Source organism: Canis aureus, chromosome 1, assembly GCF_053574225.1.
Source record: "Canis aureus isolate CA01 chromosome 1, VMU_Caureus_v.1.0, whole genome shotgun sequence".
Lineage (NCBI taxonomy): Eukaryota > Metazoa > Chordata > Mammalia > Carnivora > Canidae > Canis > Canis aureus.
The window spans coordinates 121,737,167-121,753,245 of NC_135611.1; the positions used below are offsets into that span (position 1 = coordinate 121,737,167).

Below are 16,079 nucleotides of genomic sequence, written 5' to 3' on the forward strand. Positions count from 1 at the left end.
ATCCTCACGATTATAACATTATTAGTAATCATCGTTCCAGGCAAGATCCACTACGCATATAAAAATTCACGGAGCAAAGTACGAAAATCAGGATATTTGCGTTGTCCCCCAAGTATCTCCCCAGAAGATGCTTCTTCATTACAAGGGGAAAAAAAAATAGTAACTCTACAGCTGAGAAACCTGGAAGACCAAGTGATCAAACTTAGTGTCACCAAGTAAGGAGACAGATACGTAGACCTCAAGGGCCTCTCGACGTGATGCCCTTGGAGAGGACACGTAGCACTTTGAGCTATATGACCTCAATCTAATTATGACCACACAGCAGACAAACCCACATCCTACACAAGCGCTGGCCAGAAGTGTTGAGGTCATGAAAAACAAGGAATGACTAAGGAACGGTCCCGGGTCGGGGGAGGCTGAGGACACAGGACAGCTGGATGCATGCTGAGATCCTGGGCTGCAGCCCGGCCCAGAAGAAGGATATTGGTGGGGACATCGGGGACATTTGAATAAGATCTGAAAATGAGTCAATAACATTGCATCAAGGTCAATCTCCTGGTTTTGATAACCAAACTATGGAAATGTAAGACGTTGGCATTTAGGGAATTCTGTGCCACCTTTTCCAACTCTGTTTTGGTAAGTCTGATATGACTTTAAAATAAAAGGTTTAGAAGGTAATTTTTAAAGATTGTTCCACAAGTCCCACCGGGACGAACCATGAAAGGTACAAGACAGTTGACAGATCAACAAGTCATTAAATCACAGTGGGGCAATCCCAATAATGCGGCCTCTTTGGCCTGGGGCTTGGTGAGCCTTACTCTTAGATGAGAAGCTCTCTCCGCACCTCAGCAGCATACCCCAGACCCCGAGATCCCAGGGAGGAGCAAGCAGGAGCTCCTTTTCTCTGGTTGACAAAATGATGATAAACCCTCAACTTGAGATAAGTCCCTGGGGGGATAGAAACGCTGTGTGCGTGGTGTCAAGAGTCGGTTTTGAAAAAAAAAAATGAGCATCTGTTCGAGTCCTAGCCTTAAACTTAAATGCTTGCAGCCAAGGGTGTCAACATCCTGTTGGGTTTGGAGAACAGAGCAGATCCTAAAACCTTCTCCTCCCCACCCAAGTGGTCTTGGAAAGTGACTCATTCGTTCACAGTTCCCCATCTCTCAATCTGTAAAACCTGGAGAATAAAAGTCACCGCAAGGGTAGATGACGCTCTTGAAAGCACTGAACCCGTAAGACGGACTGCTCGTTTCGTGATCTCAAGTCGCCCTAAGGAGACGTGGCAATCACCGAGGACAACGCGAGACCCGTCCTCCGGTCGGCGCGCAAACCCAGGAAGCTGAGATGAGCATTCCGAAATGCCCAGGACCAAACAGCCAAAGGAGGTTGGTGCATCGGAGCCTTGACTCCGAGCTCCCAGGGCTGCCACCGGTTCACGCTTAAGAGATGAAAATTATTTTGAAAACCAAGGCCAAAGGCCACAGGCATATATTTGCAGCAGATTATTGACACGAGTGTGCCATGGACCTAGCCAATCAGAAAGTAATTTTATAAACACTGTTATTAAACAGAAGGGCAATTACTTTAAGTACTGCAAAAATGTCAGGGTCATACATGAATTTTGTGGGTATCACATTTTATTTGACACTCAGTGGATCGATGACTCCAAGTAAATTTATTCAGAAATAATATGCACCATGTCACCAACCTTCAAGCTAAACCTCCCCTATACATACCGCCCAAATCTGCGGAGGAGTGAGTCCTGATTTATTCGGTTTCCTAAGTACCCAAAAATGCACTCGAAGCTCTTTATACATGAAAGTATGGAAGTAATTAAGGATTATGAGCTAAGTGTACAAACACGGTTTATACAACTGCATTCTAGAAAGGACCCCTTTTATTTCTGCCTCTGTCAACCGCACAGAGTCCAGGGTTCTAATGTACTGTAATAAGTGTGAGAGGGGCCCAAGGGCAGCTCTTCTGCGAGGCCCGTTTGTAAACCGCGTGGCCTTGAGGTCTCCCACGTTCATGCTCCCCCGCCCCGCGCCTGCGATGTCTGCTGTGGTCACAGGGCAGGGAGCAGAGGGGACTCCGGGAGCCCGCGCTGCTTCCCGTCACCTCGGAGGACAGATTGCGTGCAGTGCAAACGGCCAGGTGCTTCACTCCACCCCAGCGGAGCTTGGAATGGTTCCCAGTGTGACTCAGGGGTCCCCTGGCCTCCCCTCTCTTGGCAAGGACTGTTCTATTTCACATGAGTGGTCTACGCGTCACACGGCAGGAAAGCTGACAACGGGACGCGCGTAACAGGCCCTCCGTGAAAACACAGCGAAGGGATGAATGATTGATGGGACTTCTGAGGTCAGCAAACACAGTGGGAGTAAATAATAGAGATTTTTCAACAACGCCGCCGCCTTTGAGAGAGCTTACATTTTGAGAAATCTCAGAGGAATACATTAACTTGGGCGGGATGGTTCTCAGGGCTGGAGGCAGCTCCCCTCCCCAACCCCATGGCTGCGCACATGGGAGCCCTTGTCGCCCCTCCGCCCCCACCCATCCCGCAGCAATGACGGGGAGCACACAGCCCGGCCCCTGGTTTAGAGAGAACTGTTCAGCCCTCACAGGCCAACAGAACAGGTGGTCGCTGGTGGAGGCGTGTCCTAAGGGATGCAGGCCTAAGAACCCAATTTGTCTTAAAAGCCTGACGTAACATGAAGCTGTTTCTGCCCGTTTTGACAACTAAACTTCTACTCCCCTCCCCATTCACGGGAAACTGCAGGAGAGTACCTCATCCCCCAGATGAGTGGCCTGGGGAGTCCCGACGCAGAATGTAGTGACACCACAGCCATCGACAGACTTCTCACCCTCTCTGCCCCTGAGGGGCCCCCCTGTGAGCCCCATAGGTGCCAGCCTAGCCCCAAGGAAGATGGGCCAGCCTTGCCAACCTCTTAGAGCTGCTCTTCCACATGGGACTACGGATGTCTGTCCTCAGTACTGCACAAAAGGCATGCATCTTTTGGGTTCATTTTGTACATCTAGGTAAATTACAAATACTGTTTTCTCTTTTTCTTTTCTCTCTCTCTTTTCTTTTTCCCTCGTTCTTCCTTCTTTCTCCTTCCTTCCTTCCTTTTGACAAAAGGAAGTGAATGTGCTGTAATGTCCATGTACTTGTTATCTCTCCACTGGAAAGAAAGTGCTGAGGGGCTGGGAAGACACTTCTTTCATCTTTGCATCCTCAATGCTTAGCACATAGTAGGTATTCAGTAAATATCTATGGCACAAATGGACAGATGGATGGATGAGTGGATGGATGGAAGGATGAATGGATGGATGATGGATGGATGGACAGATGGATGGATGAGTGGATGGATGGAAGGATGAATGGATGGATGGATGGATGAGTGGATGGGTGAGTGGATGGATGAGTGGATGAATGGATGGATGATGGGTGGATGATGGGTGGATGGATGGAAGGATGAATGGATGGATGGATGATGGATGGATGGAGAAATGGATGGATGGATGGACAGATGGATGGGTGGATAGATGGATGGACAGAAGGATGGATGGATGGATGGATGGATGGATGGATGGATGGATGGATAGATGGATGGTGGATGGATGGATGAGTGGATGGATGAGTGGATGGATGGAGAAATGGATGGATGGATGGACAGAAGGATGGATGTATTGATGGATGGATGGATGAATGGATGGATGAATGGATAGATGGTGGATGGATGAGAGGATGGATGAGTGGACGGATGAGTGGATGGATGAATGCCTTGAGGCACTTGATTACTGGAGACTGTACCAAACCAGACTGTCATCGTAGCTGATGGCCAACCTAAGTATACAAGCCTCATGTCAGGCCACTACCATGAGCCCCTTGATCAGTTAAGAAGACACCGTCCTTCCCATGTTTCACTGGGCCCTCCCGATGGCTGTGTCAGAGCGGCCTGGTGAGAATTATTATGCAGTTTGACAGCTACAAGAATGGAGATACCAATGATATTAAGGCCTAGGCACACAGCTCTTAAGAAGCGGGGTCAGAAGGAGAACCTAGTGATGCAACAATGTGTTTGAAGTTCCTTATAGACAAACTCATAAAAAGTAATTAGGAATCACCTGGGAAGAGCACACGGTGTATTTCGTGGGTCTTTAGTGAATCACACACTTAATCATGTTTTGCTTTTTACATTGACCACTAGAAGGCTCAGATCCCAATTCACAGCCTACGTCTTTAATTCTGTGAGCTGCCTAATTCTTCCCGAGAGCTGGGATGGGGCAGAGGGTTTGGGCGGCTGTGCAGGCATCCACGGAGCAGGAAGTAGAGCATGCAGCAGCCCTGTTAGGGTTCCCCAGCTGCTCTTTCCATGAAGCAATGCAGACGGCTACAATGCCGTACTGAGCCAACCAAGAGGATGGGGCCACCCATCCCCCGGCCCTGTCCACCTCTGTAGCTGACCCCGGCCTGGATGAAGGCATCCACACCCCTCCGAAGCAGCCACCTGACCATTGTAGCCACTGCTCACAGCTCAAGATGACATTCCCACTCTGACACCCACCCCTTAAGCATCAAGGAAACTGGCCACAATGTCGCAGGGGTAGGGAGGTCCTGCTCCTTGGCTGGAGAGGATCTCAGCAGCTTTCCAGCAACAGAAGTCACCTGAACGACCTGTCCAGGCCCCCTCGGAAAGCCACAGAGAGAAGCAAGGTGGTGAGCAAGACTCCTGGTCCCCAAGCTGCCTGGACTCGTTCCTCCGAGCCAGAAACAGCCCCTGGCCTGACCGTGTGCTCCACTGGCGTCCTCCAGAGTCCCCGACCACCGCCAGCCTGGCTTCCTCGAAATCACAGGCTGGAGTCCTCTGGCCTACAGCTGGGTAAACAGTTGGCACCTGCGAATGTTCCAGCAGGCCGCATCCTGGCCGTGTCCCCTGAAGGCCCACCGTTGACCCCCTCCAGCAAACTCATTTGGGGGCAGAGCAGGTCACCCACACAGCCCTCCCCGCCTCCTGCACCTGCAGACGCCCAAGCCAAGCGTTCGCCTCCTGTTACCCCAGGAGATGTTTACCTGCAAAAATTGGCTCAGGTACATACTTCCTAGAAATCCATTCCGTCTGCCCGGTAATTATCTTCGTCAGGGGTCAAGGTTCCTTCGGATCTGGCACTTGATGAAAAAGCCCCTTTTCGAGCGAGTCACACCATTGAAAATTCCGTAAATATCATTCCAAACAAATCCATTTTAAAGATCAATTGTAATTTATCTTCTATGAATTTACTGTACAAATACAATTGTATTGCATACAAAAGATTGTTGGTGTGGCGTTGTTCAAAGTAACAGAAACTCGCAGCAACCCAATGTCTCATGTGAATGGGCATCGACACCCGGCTGGTTAAATCGATTATTGCACATAAAAGAATACTATGCAACTGGTAACAATGTAACTCGAGGCTGAAGTCGATACTTCTAATAGCTACCTCATTCTCTTTAAGCGAATAAAGCAAATGATACAAAATATCAACCGTGTAATTATTCTGGAATCATATTTGCAAAAAAAAAAAGACTATATAGTAACACATGAATATATTCCTACCATATTATTTGTAAATATAATAGGAATTTTTCCTATTTGACTATATCTTTATATATTACTTTGATTTTTTTGAATATAATTATAAAGATAGAGAGGAGGTGAGACTTACTGATGAACGGAGAGCTTAATTAAAATTCACAATAGAAATGATCATAAGAATATCTTCATCACAAAATGTCAATAAAGAAGCCTCATTTTGCACTTTCTAAAACAAAGCAAATTACCCATAAATTTAATTTATTTTTTTTTCGTTTGAGAGCAGGTTATGGCTGCACTCAGTCACAAGGAACGTGTGGAAAGGATCTAATGGTGTTTTGCAGCGTGTGCGATTCAGGAATTTTTTTTGTCAATAAGTTGGACAAAAATCATTATATTGCAGGGCTTCAAGGAGGCGAGAGGATCGTCTGATCTCGGCCTGCAGACGGAGAGGAAACCTTAGTCCCAGAAGTTACTGGTGCGCGGGCAGCGGGGTGATGGCGCACGTCGTGGCCTGCAGGCCAGCCCCGCTGGGGTCACCGAGTCACCCACACACCCGCTGACATCCTGCCTCTGCCGTCCTCTGTTCCAGCCGGGGCCCCACCCTGGCCACCTCGTTTCCGGGCCCCCCCACCGGCCAGCACGCTACGCCACAGACCTCTTCTTGCCACACCTTCCGTGGAGGTCATCCTGCAACCCTCCCTCTACGGAGGAGGAAATTGAGGCACAGAGAGACTGACTTTCTCGAGGTCACACAGCCGGTGAGGGTCCCAGACGAATGGGAGTCCAAACCACTGGCCTGTAAAGCCCACAGCGCTACCCCTCCACCCCGGAATTGGGGTATGGCCCCTGATTCCACGCACACTCAGGGTCCTTCCTCCCTGAGTGGGAACTCACGAAGCCTCGCCGTGGCATCATGGATCTGTGGCCCCGTGGGACCCGACACAACGTCTCTCTAGCCTTCCAATGGCGTCTGGACCAAAACCCTGCCAGGTACGGTGTCCCCTACCCTAGACTGGAGAGGCCCCTCCCCGGTGGGGCAGACGCTGCCTGCTTCGGGGGCCGCACCTCACTCCAGCTGGGCAGAGCGCCCACCGCACAGCCAGGTGGCCAGGGCCCGGGGTGCGGGACACCTGCAGGCTCTCCTCCAGGACACGCGTGTGCCCTCATGGGTCCCCTTCCCCATGATCAACCCTCCTCCTGCAACCTGCTGGTGACCTGGCCGTGCCCTGCACTCGGGCCCGGAGACTGCTCGCTGCCCAGTCCCTTGGCTCCCGGCCCCCAACCCTTCCCCTCACCCAGGGCAATCTGACCCCCTCCGAGCAGGATGCAGCCAGGCCCGGGCTGACGCCTTTCCGACTTGGCCCCTTAGGAGAAGAAGTGGGGGGCTGGGGGGGGTCACAGAGGCCCCGCCCTGCAAAGCAGGCCCCGTACGGAGGCCTAGGGGCCGGGACCGTCCTGGAGTCCCTTCAGGTTTGCTGAGCAACCTGTGGCCGGTCACCCATCCTCGCCTGACCCGCAGACTGTACACGTGAAAAAGAAGGGGTTTGGTTTAATTACCTTGGGGGGGGCACTTTTGAATCCGCATCACCTCGATGCGTCCCCAGAGGCCCACAGACCCAGTGTGGGTAGATTTTTTTTTTCCCCCACCAAGAAGTTAACCTATTACGTAATAACTAGCTGATGTTCCCACGCTGACTCATCAAAGGCGTAGGTGGTGACCCGTGAGAGCCTGTGATAAGGGGGGAGAAACCAACGAAGCTGATACAATTCTCGCCAAAAACACTGGACGTTTCCCGTAAAGTTCAGCGGCCTTCTTTTTAAAGCCGCGTTGTTATTTTACTTTATATTTTCCAAGATGAAAAGATACTCTTCCTGTTACAAGGGGGAACACACACTCAACATCCAAATATAAAACAATACCGAGTATAAAGATAGACTTGGAATAGAAACTTCGAAGTATTTCCACGCTACACGTTACACATGTGCATATTTTTATAAAAATGAACTCTGCGATATATGTTCTCTGTAACTTGGGAGAACCTCATAGTCTGCTGTTGGCGACCCTCCATATTCATCCCCAGAAACGTATTTTATTGTTCGGGGGCCTTATCAAATTCCAATAAGCCCTATCGCTGGATGCTGGGGTCGTTTCCGTTGCTGGGCGGCCGCACTCTGTTCAACTTCCTCGTGGCACATATTCAATTATCGGCTTATACTCACTTCTAGAAGTGGAACCGATGCTGTGGATCACATGTACCCTTTAAAGAAGTATTTTTAAAAAATTAAAAAAATAAAGAAGTATTTCACTTTTTTCCAAAAAAAAAAAAAAAAAAAGTTCCCGCGGGCGGTACTATTTGATGAGACCACCCTTCGCCAGGAGCATACCCAAATCCACCCCCATCATCGGTGGCATCTTCTTGTTTCTTCTGCAAAATTAATTTTTAAAGTATATGCTTAGCAGATTAAGAGTAATATGCAAAATAATTGATAATGATGATAATTGCAATACAGTGACCCCCTGGACACTCTCCACCTGGCTTGAGAAGGAGGCCCTACAGTATTTCTGCACGTCAAACGAGGGACTTTTACTTGCAAATTTAAAATGACTTGAGGGGCGCCCGGGTGGCTCAGCGGTTTAGCGCCTGCCTTTGGCTCAGGGCGTGACCCTGGGGTCCCAGGATTGAGTCCCACATCGGGCTCCCTGCATGGAGCCTGCTTCTCCCTCTGCCTGTGTCTCTGCTTCTCCCTCTCTGTGTGTGTCTCTCGGGGATAAATAAATACAATCTTTAATAATAAATAAAAATAAATAAAATGACTTGAGACGTTATGGGCCACCTGTGCGATCTCTACAGGGTGCGTGGTGTCAGAGAAGACAGGCCGGGCACTGACGATTTGACAACCTGAGTGATCGCAAAATAGCGCGGGTGTTCCGTCCGTGCATCCATCCGTCCGTCCAGCCCTTGTTCACTCATCCGCTCCTCCTAGCATGTCTCTGTTGAGCACCCCTTTCCGACGGCAAGCACGGCCGGGCCTCGAGGGTTCAAGGAGCACCAGCGCGGGCACACCTGTGTCCCCTGCAGCCTCCCGTCGCCAGCACTTGGCAGACATTGCACGTGCGTCCCGGTCACAAGCTCCTGAGTGATGCGGGTGAAGCCTGTGCATGCTCCAAAGACAGGACGGCCGGAGAGTGCAGAGTAGTAGGAGGGTGGCCTGGACACACTAGGCAGGGCACGCTGCCCATGCGCACCTCGCGCCACACCTGGCTGCAGCTCTGAGCCTCTCCTGGCTTGTCTGGGCCAGGGCGCAGATGCCTATCTTCGCACAACCGTGGTGAAGATTTATTTAGGAGTATTATTTTTAAGCAGCTTTTCAAAGGCAGGATTAAGGTCTCTCGAGAGCACCCCGGGAGCAGCTTGCTCTCCAAACCCCGGGTCACAGCAGCCACACTGTACACAGAGAACACCCCTCGGCCTCTGCACAGAGTTGACGTTGATTAACAAGCTCCTCCTCCCCGGGCTCCAACTCCACCTGCTTCTTGGGCCCTGGCACAACTTGGAAGCCAGTGTCCTGGCCCCTTTGGGCCGCGTCCCTAAAGTCATGCAGGACCATCATATGTATGCACACAGGCTCTTGGCATGCATGGGACCCCTGAGCTTTCAGCATCACCGACTTAACCTTCTTGCACAAGCTAACTGCGTGGGGAGAACGACAATATTTTGGACCGTCCATGGGAATTTGGTTGTCAAGTGCTCCAAACGTAGCTCTAAATATAAACAAATGTATTTGAGCTGCATCAGCATGTTACATGGCTCCCGGGGATGTGGGCTGCGCGAGGCGGGGACGGCGTCGGCTTTGCTCCCCACTTTACCCCCACTGCCTGGGACCGAGCCTGGCAGACTGGGTACACTCAGTAGACACCTACTGAAGGAAAAGACGGACGTCAGCATCTAATCCACGACCACGGGTTAGCGGCCACCTGCTTCCTCGTGCCTCATCGTCGCACCCAAGTCAGCATCCCGAACCCCACCCTGACCCCGATTCTGTGTTTTGGTCACATGGTTGATCATGGTCACATGGTCGTGGGGTTTGGGGGGTTCTGAGTGGAAGCTCCTGCAGTGCACACGGCGGGACCTTCTGCTGGGAGGTGAGTTGAGGATGAATGGAGACCAACCTGATGACCGTGGATAGACAGGTGACATTTGTAATGCCCTCGGTTTCCCTCCTTAGGCCGCAAGGAAGCTCTTCCCCTGGTGAGCAAGTTCTAGGGTGGGGTTTTGAGTTTCTCAGGGCCCGCCCGCCCCCATCCATTGCACGGCACCGCCACCCTCGCTCGGCAGGACACAATCCCACGGTGAGCTCCGGAGAACCCGGGCTCCTGCAGCAGGAGGTCTCGGCCCCAGGTCCCAGGTCCTTTTCCACGCAGGCAACTCGACAACAGCCTTCTGGGTCCCCCCGTATTTCTGCCGATGGCCGTCTGCTGTCTCCTGGAGAACACGATGCCCGCGTTGTTCTGTGTTTCTCAGCAACGGGTCCCAGGGAGTGGTCCTGACTCCTCTCAGGATTCGCGTCCCCATAGGAGGTCTCAGTGGTATTTTTGGGTTCCTTCCCAGCACGGCGATGCCACGTTCCAATTCTGTTTTCACTCGCCGGGGTTCCTGCCGTCCCTGGGCCCTCCTCAGGTGGTCCAGATGCCTGGGACAAGGCCCTCCTCTCAGGAGCCGTGCCAGGAGGCGAGGGAGAGACGTCCCGATGGGCCTCGGGCCCGAGCCCACGTGCCCCCGGCATGTGACTTTCTAGAACGCACCCTCCCAGCGAGCAGCGGTCGTCAATGTTCACGGGTGGCTTCCCGGCACCAAGACCCATGCCTGAGAATACGGTTGCAGGTGGGTCACGTTCTCTCTCCAGGCCTCAGTCTCCTCCTACAGCCAAGTAACAGCTGCCATTTCAATGAGCTCTTTAGTACCTCCTGGCTCCCAAGGTCCACAATTTTAGGTCCACGGAACACGGCTCTTCTATTCAGCTCCCTCCTCAGCCTGGTGTGAGAATGTCATGGGGAGACCCTCTAGCCCAAGCATACTTTTTCCCCCAGAAAGCAGGGTCTAAATGCCCACCACGCCCTACCTCGAAAAAACTTCATATATAAAAATCAGAGAGTCATTGCTCAATCAACCACAAAAACAACCCAGAAAAACCGTATTTCACTTTACAAGGACTCGTCGGAAAAAGAAAAACAAACAAAAAAGCTCTCCTTATTAGATCCTTGATCGACTCTTATTAGCAGAGACATGTCAGGCCCAAGTCTCCGGGGCCGGCCTGCCCGAGGAGACACAGAGGGTCTGTACGAGCTACGGAGGGCAGTAGGGACGCGAGACGGGCCACTGTGATAAGGGGGGAGAAACCAACGAAGCTGATACAATTCTCGCCAAAAACACTGGATGCTGACCCGGGGGGCGCGGACCAGGCCGTGTCCGCAGCCCGGGCCTCCGTTTGCTGACCGGCAACATGCTGGCGGCTCGTCCTTCCCCCCACCCCATCGTGGGCCTCACCTAAGGCACCTTCGGGACATGGAGGGAGACACACAGGTGGGGACGGGAGCGCGGAGGGGCTGGAACCCTGCAGAACCCCTTCGAGGTGCTCCAGCCCACCCCCTTCGTCCGGCCTTGGACAGACCCTGGATCACGTCTGGGTTTGCAGTTCTTGAAACACCAGGATCCATCCACGTCAGGAACACTGCGTGGCCTCAAAGCCCAGAGTCATGATCTTCCCTCGGCGACGTTTGGTGAAAACCGTCCTGTCACAACCAGGACAGGAATAAGCTACGTCAAGAACCAAATCAAAGCCAGGTGGGGCCTTGTCAGCCAGTTGCTGAGGGGACCCACTGGCTTTTAGGGGAGCCGGTCCCATCAGTCCACAAAGCGGCCCATGACGAGGGCAAAACGCCTCCAGGTTGCCGGGGACCAGGAAGACAAACGTGCTCTGTGAGATTTCGCAGAACCTCACCGGGTCCTCGTCCGTCCTGCCGTTGTCGCCCAGATCCAGAGCCTCACTTGTAAGTCTCGTGTTTCATATGATGAGAAAAGAATCTACAATTTCTGCTTGGTTTAGTGAAGGGGATGCAAACGGCCTGGGTCTGAGGCCTTAGGTCGGTTCTCTCTCTAGGTTAGAACGTGAGGCCAGGTTAAGTCGGAAAAGTTTACTGAGTGGATGTAGGAATGAATGAGTAAAGATGGGGGGGAGGGAATGAGGAGGGAGGGAGGAGGAGGGAGGGAGCAGGGATGAAGAGAGAGGAGGGAAGGGAGGGAGGAGGGAGGGAAGGGAGGAGGGAGGGAGGAGGAAAGGGAGGAGGAGGGAGGGAAGGAGAGAAGGGAGGAAGGAAGGAAGGAAGGAAGGAAGGAAGGAAGGAAGGAAGGAAGGAAGGAAGGAAAGAGGGAGGAAAGAGGGAAGGGAGGAGGGAGGGAGGAGGAGGGAGGAGGAAGGAGGAGGAAAGGTAGGAGGAGGGAGGAGGGAAGGAAAGGCGAGAAATGGAGGAAAGAAGAGAAAGAATCCAGGGCCCCTGGGTGGCTCAGTGGTTGAGCGCCTGCCCTCAGCTCAGGGCGTGACCCTGGGGTCCTGGGATGGAGTCCCACGTCAGGCTCCCCGCATGGAGCCTGCTCCTCCCTCTGCCTGTGTCTCTGCCTCTCTCTCTGTCTCTCTGTGTCTCTCATGAATAAATAAATAAAATAAAAAATAAAATCTTTATAAAAAACAATTTTAAAAAAAGAGAGATTGAATCCTACCAAACCACGGAGACCAACCACTGCTCCCCTTAAGTTTAAATATAAGAGATAGTATTTTTAAATCACAACTTGAGATTAGCGTTTTGTCGACTTAGCACAATGAATCATAGAAAATAACGTTCCACGGGGTAAAATCATCCTGTTTACCCAGATCGGAACATGGTCGAGTGCACAAGTCTTCCGTGGATGGGAGTTGTCTAGGTAGATGGAGTGGATAATTACGCTTTAGTCTCCCTCCCCACACCTAACCATTTGTTTGCTTTAATTTTGCCTTAATTACCCAGAAAATTAAGACAAAAGTGGAGTCCCTAGGTTTTTTGAATAATCTAGACAAGGATGTATATCTGGTGTGGCTTTAGAAAGGGCTTTTTGGAATCCTCCACGTGGCTCGGGGTTGGCGGGGGGCACACGGCCCGGGGGCGCCTGTTGTCAGCCTCGCACGGCAGACACGGAGGCACCCACGTCTTCCTTCTCACAGGCGACGACTACCCCCCGGCTCCCAGAACGAGATAAGGGCCCCGGGGAAGGCTCCCCTGACAGGGGAGGCCCCGGAAGGTGCCCCGGCCTCTACCCCGCAGTGCAGTGCGGTGGTCGGACGGGGGACCGGCCAGGGGCTAAGCGCCGGGGACACGCTCAGAGCCTTCCTTTCCTTTCCGAGGCTACAAACTGGTGGAGGCGTCAGCGACGTGTGCCCACAGCAGGTGACACCCGCTCCGAGCGCGGCCTGCCGCCACCGCAGGAGTGCCGCGTGGGGCCCTGACTTCCTTCGTTGGTGTGCGTGGGAAAACTCTCCTCCCCCTTCTTCCCCAAGAGAGGAAATAAAAGCCACCTTCGCCCTAGGGCCAAAAAATAAAAATAAAAAAATTAAAAAAAAAAAAGGCGCCCAATGCTGACGCTCCTCAGACCCCGGCATCTCCGCTCTTGGTCGCCACCCCGCCCTGCCCTCATGTCCGTAACCACGAACCGGGCCAACTCGGAAGTACGGTCCCCCCCCCAGCATCTCACGGAAGCTTCTCAGCGTCACCGGCCAGGTGGGCCCTGTTTTGCAGAAGGGGAAACCCGAGCTGGTCCGGGGCCGTAGTCCTGCTTCCCAGGCAGGCGCTGCTCCCCCCGCAGAGGCGGACACGAGCGCCGTGTGCCCCGTTGCGAGCGCAGTGAGACCTGAGTGGGGGGCAGAGGGAGCCCCACTGGGGGAGGCCGTAGAAGCTCGGGCCTGTAGGCGGCAGCGACGTGACCCGTCGGGGGGCTGGGGTCTTGCAAGATGAGCAGCCGAGGAAAGTTGGGGGGTCCAGGAATCCCGGCGAGCTCCTGCACCCCGTTGCCTTAAGATCGCAGGAAGCCAAGGGAGCCTCTGCTCCTGGGGATTTGCATGCGACCTGCCTTCGAGAGGAAAGCAGCCCCGAGCGTGATGGACCGTCCACGACAGCAGCCAGGGGGACGGAGGCCCCGGCGCAGCCACGGGACGGCCCCCTCCCACGGGGCGGCATTTCCAGCTGCAAGAGGAGGCCGCAGCCCACGGCCTCGTCCGACCTATGTGGTCATCAGACCAAAGAGGGGGAAAAAAAAAAAAAACCCAAACACACAAACACAAAATTTCCTTAAATATTGCGCGGCCGACGACTCGCAGAGCCACGGAAGCATCACTAGGGGCTTTTCTTTTTCTTTTTCTTTTTTTTTTTTTCTTCTTTTTGCAGCTTTAGAAAAATAGATAATTACTTCAGTTAATTTCAGCAAAACAGTTCAAACTCATCAGGGCTGAACAAGTATAATTTACTGCTCCTTCTGACTTATTGTTGTGACTGGTTGTGGATTGATGATTAAAGTGGTAAACAGTAACGTTTCTGGAAAATGGCTGAGTCGGCTGAGTGTCAGGGGAGACACCTGCCCGGTGGCTGTGCCGGGCCCGTGCCTGCGCGCCAGCCTGTCAACAGCGAATATAAGTATTTGACAAGGTGTTATCTAATTGTGTTTTTAAAAGCCACCATACGTACATCTTTTAATGTGTCACTTTAAGCAGCCCGAGAATTTCTTTTATTAAAAAGTACAAAGGAAAAATGAATGCCTTGCATTTTCTTTTTTTTCCCTCCCCCACCCCGCCCCGTCTCCCTCTCTCTCGTTATTTCTTTTCTTTGGTTCTTTTTTTTTTTTTTTATCCTTTCGCTTTCCGAGCTCTGCCCTTTTGCCGTCATTCGGGGGAATATATTTTGCTCTTTAGTCAAATTGGCTTTTATTTAAATGGTTGCCCAGAATAGCTCAGCCACATTAGGTCTATAAGGAGACAGAACAGTATGTGCCACAGACGACGTCGGCTCGGGTCCTGGTGGGAATTCGCGGCGGAGAAGGAGGCGGAGAGCAGATCTGTGGTGCTCGGAGGCCCGAGCGGGAGGGGTCAGGCGGCCCCCCCCCACCCTGTCCCTCCGCAGGGTCCCTCTCTCTCCATCCCCCGGGGACTCCACACCTCCCCTGTCCCCGGGGCCCCGATGCCGGACCCACAGAGCCCTCAACTCCGGACAAGACGGGTCCTCTGGTCCAGAAATGGGGAGAGAGGCCTGGGAAGGTCAGCGGGACGGGGGTGAGGCCCTGGGTGCAGCTACACGTGGCCCCGGGGACCCTCGGCGCCCGGCCGGGCTGGGATTCTGAGAGCCAAAAAGAGCATCCTTCCAAAGTAAGTGCTTGGAGAAGATGGGGGGTGGGGGGGCGCAGCCAAGGGCCATGAGGACCTGGCGCTCGAGGGAGGGCTGGGAGGGCCCCATCCCCGCACGGGGTCCCAGCTGCAGCCCGCAGGCAGCGTGGACGGCCCCCTATGCCCATCAGATGAACCCACGACGTCAGGAGGGCCTGGCCCCGCTCCAGCCCCCTCTCTGCTTCCCCAGACCCACGAACCTGCCCGCACCCGGGCCCGAGTGGGGAGCTGACGGGCAGGGGCAGCCCTGGAGGGACCTGCTGCCTCGGACACACAGGGACGCCCCCTCGGGGGACGGATGGGCCGTGGGGGCCTGAATCCTACACTCAGCTCCACACTCAGGCCCATCTACACTGCTCCCCTGTGCTGTGTTCGCCGAGTTGAAGGTCAGTCCTGGCGGCTTCTCTCCCGAGGGTCACAGGAGGAGAAGCAGGAGGGGAGGAGCCGTGGGGGCCAGTGCGACCTCGGGGGTGGGCAGGACCTCTGGAGCCGGGACAGCCCTCCAGCGGGCTCCAGCGGGCTCCACCGGGCCTGTGGGGGACGAGGGCCTGGGGCCTGGTCAAGGCAGCTGTTTGGTCGGTCACAGCCAGTGTCACGTGGTGAGTCCCGCTGCATGGGGCCGGTGGGTCATGCAAGAAAGGTGACAGCGGCGACGGAGGGAGCCGGGGAGGTCGGCCCCCGGCCCAACCTGTGCCTTTGGACGCCCCCTCCCCGCCCCCCAGTGCAGCAAGGGGCCCGGGCCGTGGCCGAGTGTGCACAGCTGCTGGGAGGCCGGGCCGAGCGGCGCTCGGTGTCCTTGGGCCCAACGGGCGGCGGGGATGGGCGAGGTCTGGGGCAAATGCACGGCACGCTCCTCGGCAGCGAATCCTGCCCATCGCCCTTCCGGAGAAACTCAGAGAAAGGGCTGGGGGCCGCTGCCCAGGGGTGCCTGACACCCTGACACCCTGACACCCGGGAGGCAGTGCGGCTCCCAGTGCCCCCCCCCCCGCCCCCGAGGACGCTGCACGGGGCTCAGACACAGCTTGCAGAGGCGAGAGGAGGAACCAA

At 53.9% G+C, this 16,079-nt stretch overlaps 1 protein-coding gene across 12 annotated transcripts in view; it reads right to left on the minus strand.

Annotated features, from left to right (window-relative positions):
- The window catches only part of ZNF536 (zinc finger protein 536), a 430,531-nt gene that overhangs the window by 93,191 nt on the left and 321,261 nt on the right, over positions 1-16,079 (minus strand). The window lies entirely within an intron of this gene.